The following is a 14,354-nucleotide window of genomic DNA, read 5'->3' as shown; positions in this document are numbered from 1 at the left end:
TTTCTAAAATAAAAAAATGGGTGTTTTAAATGCCTCAATTGCTTAACCTGTAGGTACCTGACCATGGGGGGCAGTTTTGTTAATCCGCATAGTGGAAAAAAGCACACTATAAGACACAGGTTAAGTTGCACTACTAAATTTGTGGTCTATTTAATTACTTGTTACTGTGGATTAGGTTACGTAGGGAAAACAGATAGAACTTTGAGGGATCGGATGGCACTACATCGCTCTGCGATTAAAGCGGCCATTAGCTCTGGGTCTAGTGACCAGCCGGTGGCTAGACATTATGCACAGTCTGGACACAATATCTCTACACTTCGTTACATCTTAATTGATCATATTCCGCCACTTAGTAGAGGTGGAGATCGGTCCAGAAGGCTTTTGCAGTGCGAATCACAATGGATATACCGACTTGGCACATTATATCTGAGAGGATTAAATGATAATTTAGGCTTGCATTGTTTTTTGTGAGTTACTAACAGTTCTCAGTTCATGTGACTGGGTATCCTTCGATATTGTCTATAAACGATATATTTTCATTACTCACGTATATGTGTAGGATTTTGTGATTGATAGTTTGCCTTTACAGTGGATTTAGTCTCCTACGGGTGTCTGCCCGGGGTGACTGTACACATATTGGGTAGATTATTGTTTTGTAGTTAGGTGTCAGTAACTTCGATTAGTATGGTATATTTTTTATTCTTTATTTTCTTTAATATTATCGATTTACCAGTTCAGAGTTATGAACATTGGAACCACGTGATATTATGAGCTATAGAATTTGGCTGCATTAATACAATTTTTCTAGCTAGCTAGGTTCCAATTCATTATATGTATAGGATTTATGTATTATGTATTGTTAAATGTCCATGCTTCTGTATTTATCAGCCTTTGTTTGTTTTGATTTTGTTGCTGCAGTAACGGGCGCCGCCGGGACGCACTCGTGGATTGCAGCTGAGCACATGGGAGTGGTGGCAGTATAAGTAAGTGTAATTTTGTATGTCTTTCATATCCTGATGTCAATGAATTAACATCGAAAAGTTGATTATACATCACTATATATATATATATATATATATACATACATACACACACACACACACACACACACACACACACACACACACACACACACGAGGGCTGTTCAAAAAGTAATGCCTAAATGCTCACAACTCAAATTTTATTATAGATACAGATTTGAAAATTTGCAGTAAAATACTTTGAAGTCTTAGTAACAGAATGACTCTACTCCAAAAATTCACCATCTGCCCTCAAACATTTTCTCCACCTCTCAACCCAAGCTGTGAATCCACTTTGGAAAAATTCCAGTGGTTGGTGTTTGACCCAGGAGCGTATGGCGTTTTTAACAACCTCTGTCTTCAAAATGTTGACCCCAGAGACAGTATTTGAGAAGGCCAAACAGATGAAAGTCAGATCAGGACTGTATGGTGAATGTGGCATTATTGCCCACCCCATTTTGGCAATGGCCGCAGATGTTGCCATCAAAGTGTGAGGTCTGGCATTGTCGTGGTGTAAGATGACATTTGACAGTGGAATTCTTGACCTTTTTTTGCGAATGGCTTCTTTCAGCTTCTTAAGTGTAATAATGTATCGATCACTGTTGATTGATTGGTTTGGTTCCAAGTAATCGATGAGAATAACACCTCGGCAATCCCAGAAGAATGTGGCCATGACTTTGTTTACGGATCGCTGTGATTTAAACTTTTTTGAACTTGGGTGTTTCCATTGCTTTGATTGGGCCTTTGTTTCTGGGTCATAAAGGAATACCCAGGTCTCATCTCCTGTAATAACATTTTCCAAAAATGTCTCAGGGTTGGTTCAAAGTTGGTCTAAAGGTCATTGCACACTTCCACCCTCTGGGCCTTATGATCCCTGGTTAATTTCTTTGGAAGCCAATTAGCACACACTTTATGATATCCCAAATAATTGATTAGTGTTTCTGCAGTGCCATTGCTACATTCCAGTTCATCACTGATGGTCACATGGCGGTCTTTCTGAATCATGGCATTTACTTTGTGTCGGTTCTCTGCTGTCACTGCAGTTGATGGTCTGCCACCACGAGGTTTGTCGCACACAGACGATTCTCCCGATTGAAAACGCTTCATCCACCTTCTGACATTGCTATAGTCATTTGTACGCTAACCATACACTTTTTTCAGTCTTCTGTGGATTTCTGTAGCACTGCAGCCTTCTTTTTCCAGAAATTCAATGACGGCTCTTTGTTTCATCTTGGATTCCATGATATTTCTTGGACTACCTAAACAAAAATACATGTATAACTAGCAGACATATTAAATTACAAACTGGCAAAGTTTCAAATAAATATTGCATATTATTTCAGAGTTATGAGCATTTAGGCATTATTTTTTGGACAACCCTTGTATATTAGTTATGATGAAATACCAGCACCTAAAGAGCCTCCTTACCTAACCCTTAACCTCCCCCCTTCTCTGCCCCCCAAAACTAATGTCTAACTCTAACCCCATTAATTTTGCCTAACCGTAAACTCCCCTTCCCCACAGCCTAACCCTCACACTCCCGTGGGGTTGACTAACCTTAAGTTCCCCCCTACTGTGCCTAAAGCTAGCCCATCTCCCCCCCCTCCCCCCCAGCAGCTAAGACTTAGCTGTTTCCGTTGTCTTAAGATTGTGATGCCTTCTTTTGGCTCACCGATTGGGGTTTCTCGATTCGTAAAGGGATCCTTGCTTTTGCATTTTTCACGTAGACTGTTTATCGACTACCATCATGTAGTCCATCAGGATATTAACTACATCACGTTCTGATGGTATGTATTTCATTTCCTTTTACTTACTGATAAACTAATATATCCTTCAAATGTAATATTTCACAATTAATTAATAATTATCCACCTCATTAAAAACCAATTGTTACAGCTAAACTTCAATTTTTAAATGCATCTCGCTATTTGTATGATGGTCTTTGTTTCCTAATAGTACAAATATTAGTTATTATATTTTCATAGGTTTTACATAATTTTTTATAGTGTTTCTTTTTAATGTTTCTAAATAATGAAAATATTTAGTGAGAAAAAAATAAATAAAAAACATAATTTACATTTACAACATGGTTAATTTTCTATTGTGAACACACTTTATAAGAAATACCCATCCATTGTAATATTTTAGGTAATTTAAAAACGTGTTAAAAAATCCTCTACCCCTATTTATATAACCTTAAATTTATTTTAAAATTAATCCATAGCCTCAAGAAGTACATGACCTAGACTTAACCCTCCCCTATTATTTCCAAACCTTCTTTAAGTTTTTAACCCTAACTTTCCTTATCTACACAAACCCTTACCAACATAGATTAATATTAATTATTTAGCAAAACAGGACAATCCTCTTTTTTATTTAGTGTACTGTTATTCCTCCTGACTCTTTTAATCTTCTACTCCTCCTTCCCTGCAATCATAAATTTGAAACAACTACTTTTGCTATTTGTTTAAACATCCTTGCGCTATTTAGTTTATTTTTGTTTAATCTTGTTTAAATAAAGTTGGCTTGATATATGCCTGTTTAAATCTCTACCATGGCATCCCGCTTACTTAAGATCACGCCAAGCTCAGTAGGTATCCCAACCCGACCAACCCCCACTTTAAACCTAAACTTCCTTTAAATGTGCTTAATCTACATGTTCCAGTCCCTAACCATAACATATCCCTGTTGATGCCTAACCACACCTTCATGCACCCTAACCTACCAAAACAGGGGGGCGCCTAATCCTAACACCACTTTCCCACGGGACACTGATACTTACCAGTCATACATATGATTTTGATTTTAGTGGTACAGATGGTGACCAATGTATCCTAATGTAATTTAGGATAGGATAGCGGGGTGATAATTTGGTTGGTTTCTGTCATTATGTCCTTGGTATATTGTCAAGATGTATTACACCCTCTAAATTTTTAACTACCTACCAATTTATTAGAATTACATTTCTTGTGCATAACTAACCTGTTTAAGATTCAAGTACTGTTATTGTCCATCATGATAGTCCATTTTCATCCAAAATACATTTGTCTTCCATTTAATTTTCAACAATTTATGTAAGTGATATATATATATATATATATATATATATGTAAATAAAAGCAGCTAGAGGTGTGGCACTCCCTTATAAATAAAACACACAGACCACAGCAGTGATAATAGTACTTAAAGTACTGAAACGTTCTATCTTCAGCCATACAACACATAAGTACAATCTTGCCTTAAATACACACCACTCCCCAATACAAAATGAAAGGGGCCAGACGGGATACACGAGGCCAGCTGGCGACGCATCCCGATGACGTCATCAACAAGTGCGTCATCATCAGCTGATCCCAACACCTCCCCATGGCAACAAATAAACATATACAGATAACGTACATGAATAGAAATAGCATTACTAAACATATAATGCCAAATCCCCAGTGATGCCATGTAAGTCCAAATGCATCTATATCATCTTCTCCATCTTAACTCTAGCAACGTTATAAGTCTACATAAACATCTTAGACAAAGTACATACTTAAATTTTGCAAGATAATAATTGCATTCGGTATGAATAGCCGGCTGCCGCATGACCGGCAGTTCGATTCCCGGCTGTGGCAGCCCGACAAAATAGCAGAGCCCGGTAGCGGAAGCCCGACAGCGCTGGAAATCCCGATCGTCCCTAAGGTAAGTACTTACTAACCAACCCCCCTAACCCTCCTTAGGGGTGCCTAACCCTAACCTCCCCCCTCTAAGTGCCTAACCCTAATCTCCCCTTCCCCGCTGCCTAAAGTTCCCCGGGGTGTGCCTAACCCTAAGTCCCCCCCGGGGGTGCCTAAACCTAACCCTCCCTCCCCCTAGCCTAACCCTAACACTCCCGGGGGGGTGCCTAACCCTAATTCCTCCCGGGTGCCCTAAACCTATTCCTCCCCCCCACGGCTGTCCGCTCGCGGCGCCCGGCATCCCTTCAATCGTGATGCCGGGCGCCTGTCTCCCGGCGCCGGGAAAATGACAGGCGTCTAGATTTTAGACGCCGGTCATTTATCCCTAGGCGGGATAGAGAATTTGGGAAGCCGAAGGTTGGGATTGCGGCCACCGGCTTCCTAAACGTATCCCTAATAATCATCATGTCACAAATAACATTGTAACATCAAGATAGTCACACAAAAATAAATATAATGTGAATCAACATTACATGACAAAAAGCATGTCGACTATGAGCAGCATAATGTGTATCAGTGGCGGTAGACAAAATATACATCAACGATATCCTAAAACTAGGATTGACACTGATTCCTCAAAAGAATTTACTAGTAATGCAAGTGAATTTAAACCAACCAGCAGCAGGGGTGTCCCTTTAGGGAAAACCACACGTTCAAAAGTTTCAGCTCAAGGGCAAGGTATACCCGTAGAGGTGGACAAAGTAAAAGGCAGAAGCCGTGGCAGACCGCCACTCCAGAAGATAATGTAGTGCTTAACTATTCTTCATATGAACTGTCTAAAGCTGAGTTGGAACTTCTAAATACGAGATTGTCGTTTGTCCCCAGCACTCCTTTTGACGATTTTTCTTGTCAAGTGGAAAAAGCATCGCCTGAATCGTCAGCTTAAATTAAATTATATATATATATATATTTTTTTTTTTATAAACCTGAGCCTTTGAGAACTAACGTTAAAGATTGATTACCACCATCTTTACGCAAATTACAGCACCGATCTAATTTTGAACCAAGCTCCTCTAGTGCTAGTATTAAAACCTGCATTCGGATGCTTGATGATGAAGTCTCTAAAATATTTAATCAGTCCTGTGTGTTTCATCCAAATCTAATATCATTGAAAAGAGCAGCTATTAAGTAATTTTAGAAATTTTAATCTTATAATTTGCCCCGCTGATAAGGGGTGTCTGGTGGTACTTCAAGACATTGGCGACTATAGGTCTGAGATTCAATGGCAACTAAGCGATAGTTTGACATATGGCAACCTTAATGGTGACCCAACATCTACATTTAAAACTGAATTATGGAGTATCCTGAAATGTGCTTTGGAAAAGAACATTATTGAAGAACCGCTGTTTGTGGCTTTATCACCGGATTTTCCAATAATTCCACTAGTATATACTCTTCCCAAAGTACATAAGGGGATCAATCCTCCGCCCGGCCTTCCAATTATCAGTGCAAGGGAATCCTTAGCACAACCATGTTCTGTTCTGTTGGATTCTATTTTACAGCCCTTGATACAATCACATCCTAATTTTTTACTTGACACGACCATGTTGTTAAATAAATTAAATGATTTTTGTAATGTTCCACAGGAGACGTGGTTAGTATGTGCCGACGTAACTAGTCTGTACACTGTCATTCCACATTATGATGGTTTAAAGACTGTGAAAGATCTGTTGATCCGAAGTGGTCTATATGAGTCTGGCTTTGTTGAATTTTGTGCCCAGGTTTTGGAATTTGCATTGACGAAAAATTATTTTATGTTCGATGGTGGATATTTCCTGCAGCTCACTGGATGTGCCATGGGCTCGGCGGTGGCACCCGCGTATGCAAATTACATGTTTTGGATCAAGCAGGAGTTATTTTTTTCTGATACATCTGTGTCCGCTAACATTTTATTCTATACTAGATTTATACATGATGTCCTTATGATTTGGCAGGGTAGTGAAAGTATGTTGCTACGGCTGTTTGACACTCACAATAAATCTCAATGCCCTGTTAAATTCACGGTCAGAATGGACCAACAGCAGATTGACTTTTTGGATGTCTTGATTACCAAGAAAGGTGCAGTCTTAACTACATCAGTTTTTATTAAAAAAACTGACCGCAATACTTTGCTTCACATGAATAGCTGTCACCCCAGAAATTTGAAACTGGGTTTACCGTACTCCCCGATGTTGAGGGTGTGGAGAATTAATGATGACACTAATACTGCAATGGTGCAGATTGATGCCCTTATTGACAATTTTTATCACGTGGCTATAATAGCAAGAGCTTGCTTGCCACCAAGGAGAAGGTGAACTTAGTTGATCGAATGTCGTTATTGACTAAACGTGAGTCCTCTGATAAGTAAACAATATTGCCGTGGGTCAATAAGTTTAATGTTTTGTCTCCCAGTGTGAATAGGGCCACTTAAAAATATTGGCCCATGTTAAATATGATAAAACCATGGGCTTGACTGATACGGACATCATGTCATGTTACTCCAGAGGTAGGAAATTACGAGACATCTTTGTTAGGGCTGACATTTCTAATTGTGGTTTAATACCCCCCCCAAGAAGCATTTCTTGTCGGTGGTGAAAAATGGATGCTTTAGATGCTCTTGCGTAAGTTGCCGATATCTAATTCCTGGTGAGGTTTTTACTCACCCTCATTCTGGAAAAAGATTTTTCATTCGACATCATTTGACCTGCAATAGTTAATTTGTAATCCACCAGATTACATGCCCTTGTGGGCTCTTTTATGTGGGTAAAACCCAACGTAAAAGGAACGCATGGCAATGCATCGCTCAAGTATATGCGATGTACTGTCATGTGGTTCAAGTGATCAACCAGTGGCTCGCCACTTTGTGGCTTCCAATCATAATCTGGCATGTCTTTACTACAGGGTGATTGATCACATCCCACAACTAAGTAGTGGTGGGGATAGAACCCGTTTGTTGTTACAATGTGAGTCAAGGTGGATTCACCGCGTGGACGTGGTTGCACCTCGTGGGCTTAATGAATCATTGGGCCCATCATGTTTCTAATATGCCTTAGTTATGCCAACATTTGATATTTCTAATCAGCCAATATCTTAATGTTTCTATGATTTCTAGTATGTCATTAGTTTAACAAGTGTTTCTAATATGTATCTGCTTTATCACATGCTTTTTGTCATGTAATGTTGATGCACATTATATTTATTATGTGTGACTATATTAATGTTACAATGTTATTTGTGACATGATGATTGTTATTATTATCTTGCAAAATTTTAGTATGTAATTTGTGGATATTTATGTAGACTTATAACGTTGCTAGAGCTAAGATGGAAAAGATGATATAGATGCAGTTGGACTTACATGGCATCACTGGGGATTTGGCATTATATGTTTGGTAATGCTATTTCTATTCATGTTCGTTATATGTTTATTTGTTGCTATGGTGAGGTATTGGGATCAGCTGATGATGACGGGATGCATCGCCGGCTGGCCTCGTGGGTCCTGTGTGGCGCACTTCTTGTGTATTGGGCAGTGGGGTGTATTTAAGGTAAGATTTGTACTTGTGTTGTATGGCTGAAGATAGTACTTAAACGTGCTATTACCACTGCTGTGGTCTGTGTGGTTATTTTATAAGGGAGTGCTGCACCTCTAGCTGCTTGTTTAACCCCTTTGTGAGGGCACCCCTGCTACATTTCCTTATTTATCTGGAGTGCCGGACCTCGGATTACTATATATTTATATTTTTTTGGGGAGGATTTGCCTACCTTTCTCCACTGTCTACTCTACTTTCATCATCATCAAAAGAAAGTCTTCTTTGGCTCTTTTCTCCTGCAAAACCAAATCATTTCATTAGATAACATTCATATTTTATTCATATGTATAGAAATTGGTTTGACATGCATACCCATGTCCATATCTCTTTGGGTTTCAACATTACATTCACACTGTTCCCCTTCACTCAATTGTTCTGAAGATGTATTTTGCAGTATTGTTCCTAAAAGAAAAAAAGGACATCAATTATTCTGTGCATATCACAATAGCCACTATTTATTTTAAGGCTTAATGAATAGCGTTGCAGAACAAGACAATTACCTATTTTATTTTGTGTACCGTTATCCCCGCTGTTGTATTTCTTCTTCCCTCCTCCTTACATGCAATCAGAAATCCGAAACAACTACTGTTGCAAGTGGCACAAACAACCTTGTGGCACTTTGTTAATTTAGAACAAATCAATAAGGTATAACTGTGGCATCCCGGTTAATGAACATACAGACAGGGACAGTAAGTATACGAACCCTTTCCACCCCTAACCATCCTTTATATTTGCCTAACTCTCACTATCCCAGTGTATATCCCTAAACCATACTGCAGTTGGTGCTTAACCCTAACACACCTCTCTTCAGGCCACAAACTAATTCTCAGGGGGAAGAGGGGGTTGGGCTGGGGGAGATTACCCTAACCCCCTTTCTAGAATGCCTAACACACCCTAACCCTTCACTTAGGTTTCCTAACCATAATCTCCCCAGTGGTTACCCAAACATAACCCCCACATCTTCTGGTATAGTGATACTTACCTGGTATGATCATGTAATGCGATATACTGGTGTTTTCATTTTGGCTGCACAGGGTATTCTGCTGTCCGTATATTGGCGTATGGTATACAATCCAACATACATCCATATTTAAAAAAATTAAAGTTAATGTGTATAATCCATCTATTTAATTCTCACTTAGGGTCATATTCAATTAGGTGCGAAAACTCCCGTATTTTTCGCATGCCGGACTTTTCGCCAACATCGCTGGTTTTCAATGCGGAAAAGTATCGCGCGCGTGACTGCTTATCCCCGTAGTCAATTAGGAATCGGTGAAAACGGGACCCGGCGAAACTCTAACAGACGAAAAGTGCTGTCACATTTGGGGATATCAGCCTGACCCCCCCAAAAGATGCACTGCTGAAGGTATTTGGGGTACTGCTAATTAGAGTATTTGCATAAGTGGTGAAGAATAGTATTTGTTGTGAAAATAAGTAGTCCCACCAAATTTGGGGTACACAAAAATGGGTACTAGCATATTTTAAAGTTGCAAAAGTGAAGATTTAAAAAACGTAAAAAAATCCAAGCACCTGCAATCCCAAAAATACTTGGGGCATACTTGGGGACACCCCTGGAGTCTATTTCGCTAGTTTTTAAGTTTGTCCCCCAACTTTGGACTTTTTCGCCCCCAAAATGAAAGTATTTTTTTGGGGTGATCTAAAGTATTTTTTAAACTTTTTTTGATGCAGTTTACCTTTGGGGGACTGTCCCAAAGGTGCAGGGAGGTGTTCCGAGGTTTGCACCCCAAAACCCCAATTCTGCACTGTCTATCAACACCTATTCATAGGCAAAACTTTTTGGAGGTTTCATTGCATTGACTTTCCGCACCGGCGAAAAGTTTCTGGAATTGAATATGGGGGAAACTTTTCGCATGCCGAAATGATGTCACTTGCGATACTTTTTTGTGGATTCGGACTTTTCGCCACTAATTGAATACGGCCCTTAGCGTTATTCTCCATTGGGCCAAATTAAATTCAATGCAAAAAAGAATAGTCGAGGTTGGGAGCTCCCGCAGCTATTCAATACACTGCGCTGTTTGCCTGTTCGGGAATTGGTTAAGTCAGAGAATGCCCATTTTTGGGACTTAACCCAGGTGTTTAGTTGCGAGAAACTTAATTAACTGACTAAAGTGCCGTTCGCGCGGCCTGCAAACAGCTTCACAGACAAAGTTTTGTCGGATTTCTACTAGTATCCCCAAGGGGCTTCGAGAATAAATAATTTATCACGATCAAACAGCGCGGTGTATTGAATAGCTGCGTGAGCTCCCTCCCACATCTATTGATTTTTGCATTTTATTCAATCCGTACCCATTGTGACCCTTTGTAGAATATCCTCACTCAGAGAGAGCCTTCTCCTGAACAATTAAAGTTGTCTTGCATTCAATTTGTCTTGCATTAAAACAATGGGCTCTATTCGATTGTTTGAGAATTAAAATAGCGTGTGGAGAGAGATCCCGGAGCTATTAAATTCTCCGCGCTGTTAGGTTGTGAGATGCCCGTTCTCGTACTTAAACAGGATCTTCAGTCGCGAGAACGGCCATTCTCCAAATAAACTTCCCTTCGCGATGCTGTTTCCGCCGCGCTAAGGACAGAAAACCGCATTGCGCCTGGACTTATTTGGGGATTTCTGCTCGCATCCCAGGAGGGATGCAAGAAGAAATCCTTAGTGGGACTTAGCAGTGCAATGAATTGTATATCTCCGGGAGCTCAATCCGGGCGCTATTCAATTCACGTTGAATTGAATCGAGCCCAATGTATATAAGTCACAGAGCTATTTTTTTTTAATGCATATCTGTATCTGCTGTCTGATCTTTAGTTTCTCCTTCACTTTGTTCATCTTCAAAAAGATACCCTTCTTTGTCTCTTTTCTCCTACTAAATAAAATAATTTCATTAGCTAACACTACAATATAGTTCATATGTATATTGTTTTGACAGGCTTACTCTGTGTTTGCAAATCTTTAAAGAAATTGTCCTTGACTTTTGTGGTCATAGTATAAACTTAAACTTCTGCTTTTTTTTTTTTTTGTCGTGAAATATAAAATCAATTATATCTGCTAAAGCCCCACATAGCTTAAAAATATATTTTGGGAACATGACTGTGTCCACAGCTGGGTGGCGATGGGCATCCCAATCGTGTTTTTATGATGAAGTTTACATTAACTGTGCTGTAATCTCAACGCACATGGTAAATATGACGCAGTCATCCCAAACTTCTTGATTAGAAAGTTAATTAGCTAAGTTGGGGTAAGGTCCTATTAGTGTTAGGCACTAAATTGGGATGGTTACAGTTAGTTTGCGGTGAGGTGGATATTAGGTTCAGACACGATGGGTTTTTGTTTGGGTTGGGCACCACAGAGTAAGTTTTAGGTTTAGTCCTTAAGTGTGTATTGTTAAGTTTATTCTCTCATGAAACAAGAAGAAAAAGAAAACTCCTTTTGTGGGGGCCCTCTATTATATAAATCAAAAAATTATTTTAACTGGATCTATTAAGATCAAACAGACTAACAGGAGGACATACAATTAGGTACTTTATAGAGACACATTAGAATCTTCATCTCAATATTAGTACCAGACAGACACATCTTTATAAAAAAAAAAATGTTTTGTTTATTAAAACATAATTCAGGCTAAATAAGTCTATTGACATCAGATTAACCAGTGTGACATTATATAGTGTGATAATAATTACATATAAGATCTCCCTCTATGTACATGTATATATACAATTATAGTACTCGTTAAACCAGCCCTGTTGTCATAGATGTTACAATACAAAGAAATATATTTGTTTACCAGTTGCCTGGCTACTATAATATATTACAATATTTAATCTTTTGTCAGCAGATATATACAAAAAATGTTCACAGTGGGAAAAATGCAATTGAAGCAAATATACCAGTCGTACAATATAACTAGAGAATTTATATTCACAAACAACAAATATGAGAAATTCTCACAATATATAATTGAGATCAATATCCTGTTGTGATACTAATACCCCTTTTACACCAGAGCAGGGTTTTTGCTGGGTCTACCCGGGTCGCAGCTCAGTGTAAAAAGGGTCCCTGAAAAATAACCTGGGTCAAGTGACCCTGCAATCCAACCCAGGTAGCTACCAGGGTTGGACCCAGGTAATGGTGCAGTGTAAACGGTGCAACCCGGGTTATCTGACCTGGATCATGCCTAAAATGAGCGGATTGGTGGTTGTGGAGCATTCACCTCCCACTTTTTATGACCTCACAGGTTTAGCAGGGCAGACCTGAGTTCAGTGTGAACAGAGCTGACCTGGGAGTAACCCAGATCAAAGGTGCAGTGTAAATGGGTCTGACCAGGGTTGGAACCATGTCCAAAAACCCAGGTCGGACCTGGGTTATTGGTGGAAAAGAGGTATAAGTTAGTTTGTGAAAAGAGCCTGTACCTCACAGAAGTGGTAATCTGCTATTGATCATATGCCCGTCGGCAGAGGTGAACAATGAGAGTCACTCACTTCAATATGTGCGTTTAAAAAAAGTTCCCCTGCATCTGCTGTCAGCTCCCAGAGATGGAACTGATGAGAGTGCAGAAAGTAAAGGGATGAAAGAATAGCGAAGATCATAATAATAATCACATTGGTATATAAGGCTCCATTAAGCCAATAACAAGACCATTATTAATAAAGACATTTTGAAATGTAATTATGGGTGAAATATATATATTTTTTATATTACATCAATCTGTTATTCTGCTAATATGTAAGCAGTCTCTGTACTTAAATAAGTTAAAGCAGTTTATCCCACTCATTAGATTTTATCTGGTACATATGCATAATCAAGTTTAGTACACCGAGAGATATAAGAAAAAAAGATGAAAAGGAAAAGCCTCTGTTCTATTCAAAGCCAGCTCAGCTGCATAGGTATGTGCTAATTGTAGTGAATACCCTGCAGACAGAGCCAGATGCCCTACTAGGAGGCACAGAGGTGTAAACCTTGTTAGCAGATATGGGGGAATGATTCCCTTAGTAAGGATAGCCCTTACTATCTGAAAAGATTTAAACCTGAAAGGATAGGTGGAGTGTATCAAACCTTAGTGCATCGCGTTTCCAGATGTCAGGGATTCCTGCTAACAAGTATGCATGCTCCAGAGTATCCCCTGCATGACCGACGCGCGTTTCACCCAGCAGGCTTTATCACAGGTCCTTGTATGTCCGTGTCCCTGCTGCTCGTTATAAACGGAAGTCCTCATCTTGTAACTGGCAGGCCTCTCCTCCAATAGTATCCTACTGGGGGAGTGATTAAGGGAATCATGTGACGCTAAGTACGTCACAAACTATGAGGATTCCCCCTTGCCTGTTGTGTGTGGGTGGAGCTAAATCGCGTTCTCTGCTGTAGGATAGAGAGACAATCAATCTCTCTGTCAGCTAAACTCTCTATACATGGGAGAAACTATTATGCAAAATCTTTATTATTTGGCCACACATATAGACAAAGCCCTGTCATATGCGATTCACATGTAATCAGTGTTAGATCGTATCTCTCTCAATGTTTCAGTGTAATGCGGGGTGTTTAAACATATGAAGACATAATCTTGATTAAGCCATCTATAACATAGCTAAATGAGAATCTTGGAGCTCAGCTAATCATAGAAAAAAATATGAGATATGGTAAGAACTTACCTTTGTTATCTCTATTTCTACGAAGTCCATAGGGTTCCACAGGATACCTTGGGGTATAGGTGATGACGTCAGGCATCGGGCACCATAGAGTTAAGTTTTCAGTCCTCCCAGGATGCACTAGGGTCCCCCTCCTATACCCCGCCCCCGAGCCAAGGCATCTCAGTTAGTTACCATGCCATAGGCCGGAGGAGAAGGAAGAGAGAGAAAAAAGATCTGGACACACACAAGAATCACATTCTCACCAGAGGGAGATGGAAAAACCGGTGACCAGAGTAAAGCCCATCTGCAGCACAGGTGCGACAGGGCGGGAGTCCTGTGGAACCCTATGGACTTCGTAGAAATAGAGATAACAAAGGTAAGTTCTTACCATATCTCATATTTTCTACTTC

General features: G+C 39.6%; 1 long non-coding RNA gene across 1 annotated transcript in view; it reads right to left on the bottom strand.

Moving 5' to 3' along the window:
• Positions 1–1,217: 1,217 nt before the first annotated feature.
• The window catches only part of LOC148508112 (uncharacterized), a 34,633-nt gene continuing 21,496 nt past the window's right edge, over positions 1,218–14,354 (bottom strand). Inside the window, exons 6-8 of the long non-coding RNA XR_015869643.1 lie at positions 8,626–8,715; positions 8,486–8,549; positions 1,218–2,278 (exon numbers count right to left, since the gene is read on the bottom strand). This is a non-coding gene — a long non-coding RNA (uncharacterized LOC148508112). The remainder of the gene's footprint in view (positions 2,279–8,485; positions 8,550–8,625; positions 8,716–14,354) is intronic.

This window comes from Taudactylus pleione, unplaced genomic scaffold, assembly GCF_031769625.1.
Source record: "Taudactylus pleione unplaced genomic scaffold, aTauple2 ptg000377l, whole genome shotgun sequence".
NCBI classification, from domain to species: domain Eukaryota; kingdom Metazoa; phylum Chordata; class Amphibia; order Anura; family Myobatrachidae; genus Taudactylus; species Taudactylus pleione.
The sequence above is the reverse complement of the archived record's forward strand: the minus strand, read 5'-3'. Positions and strand labels throughout refer to the sequence as shown.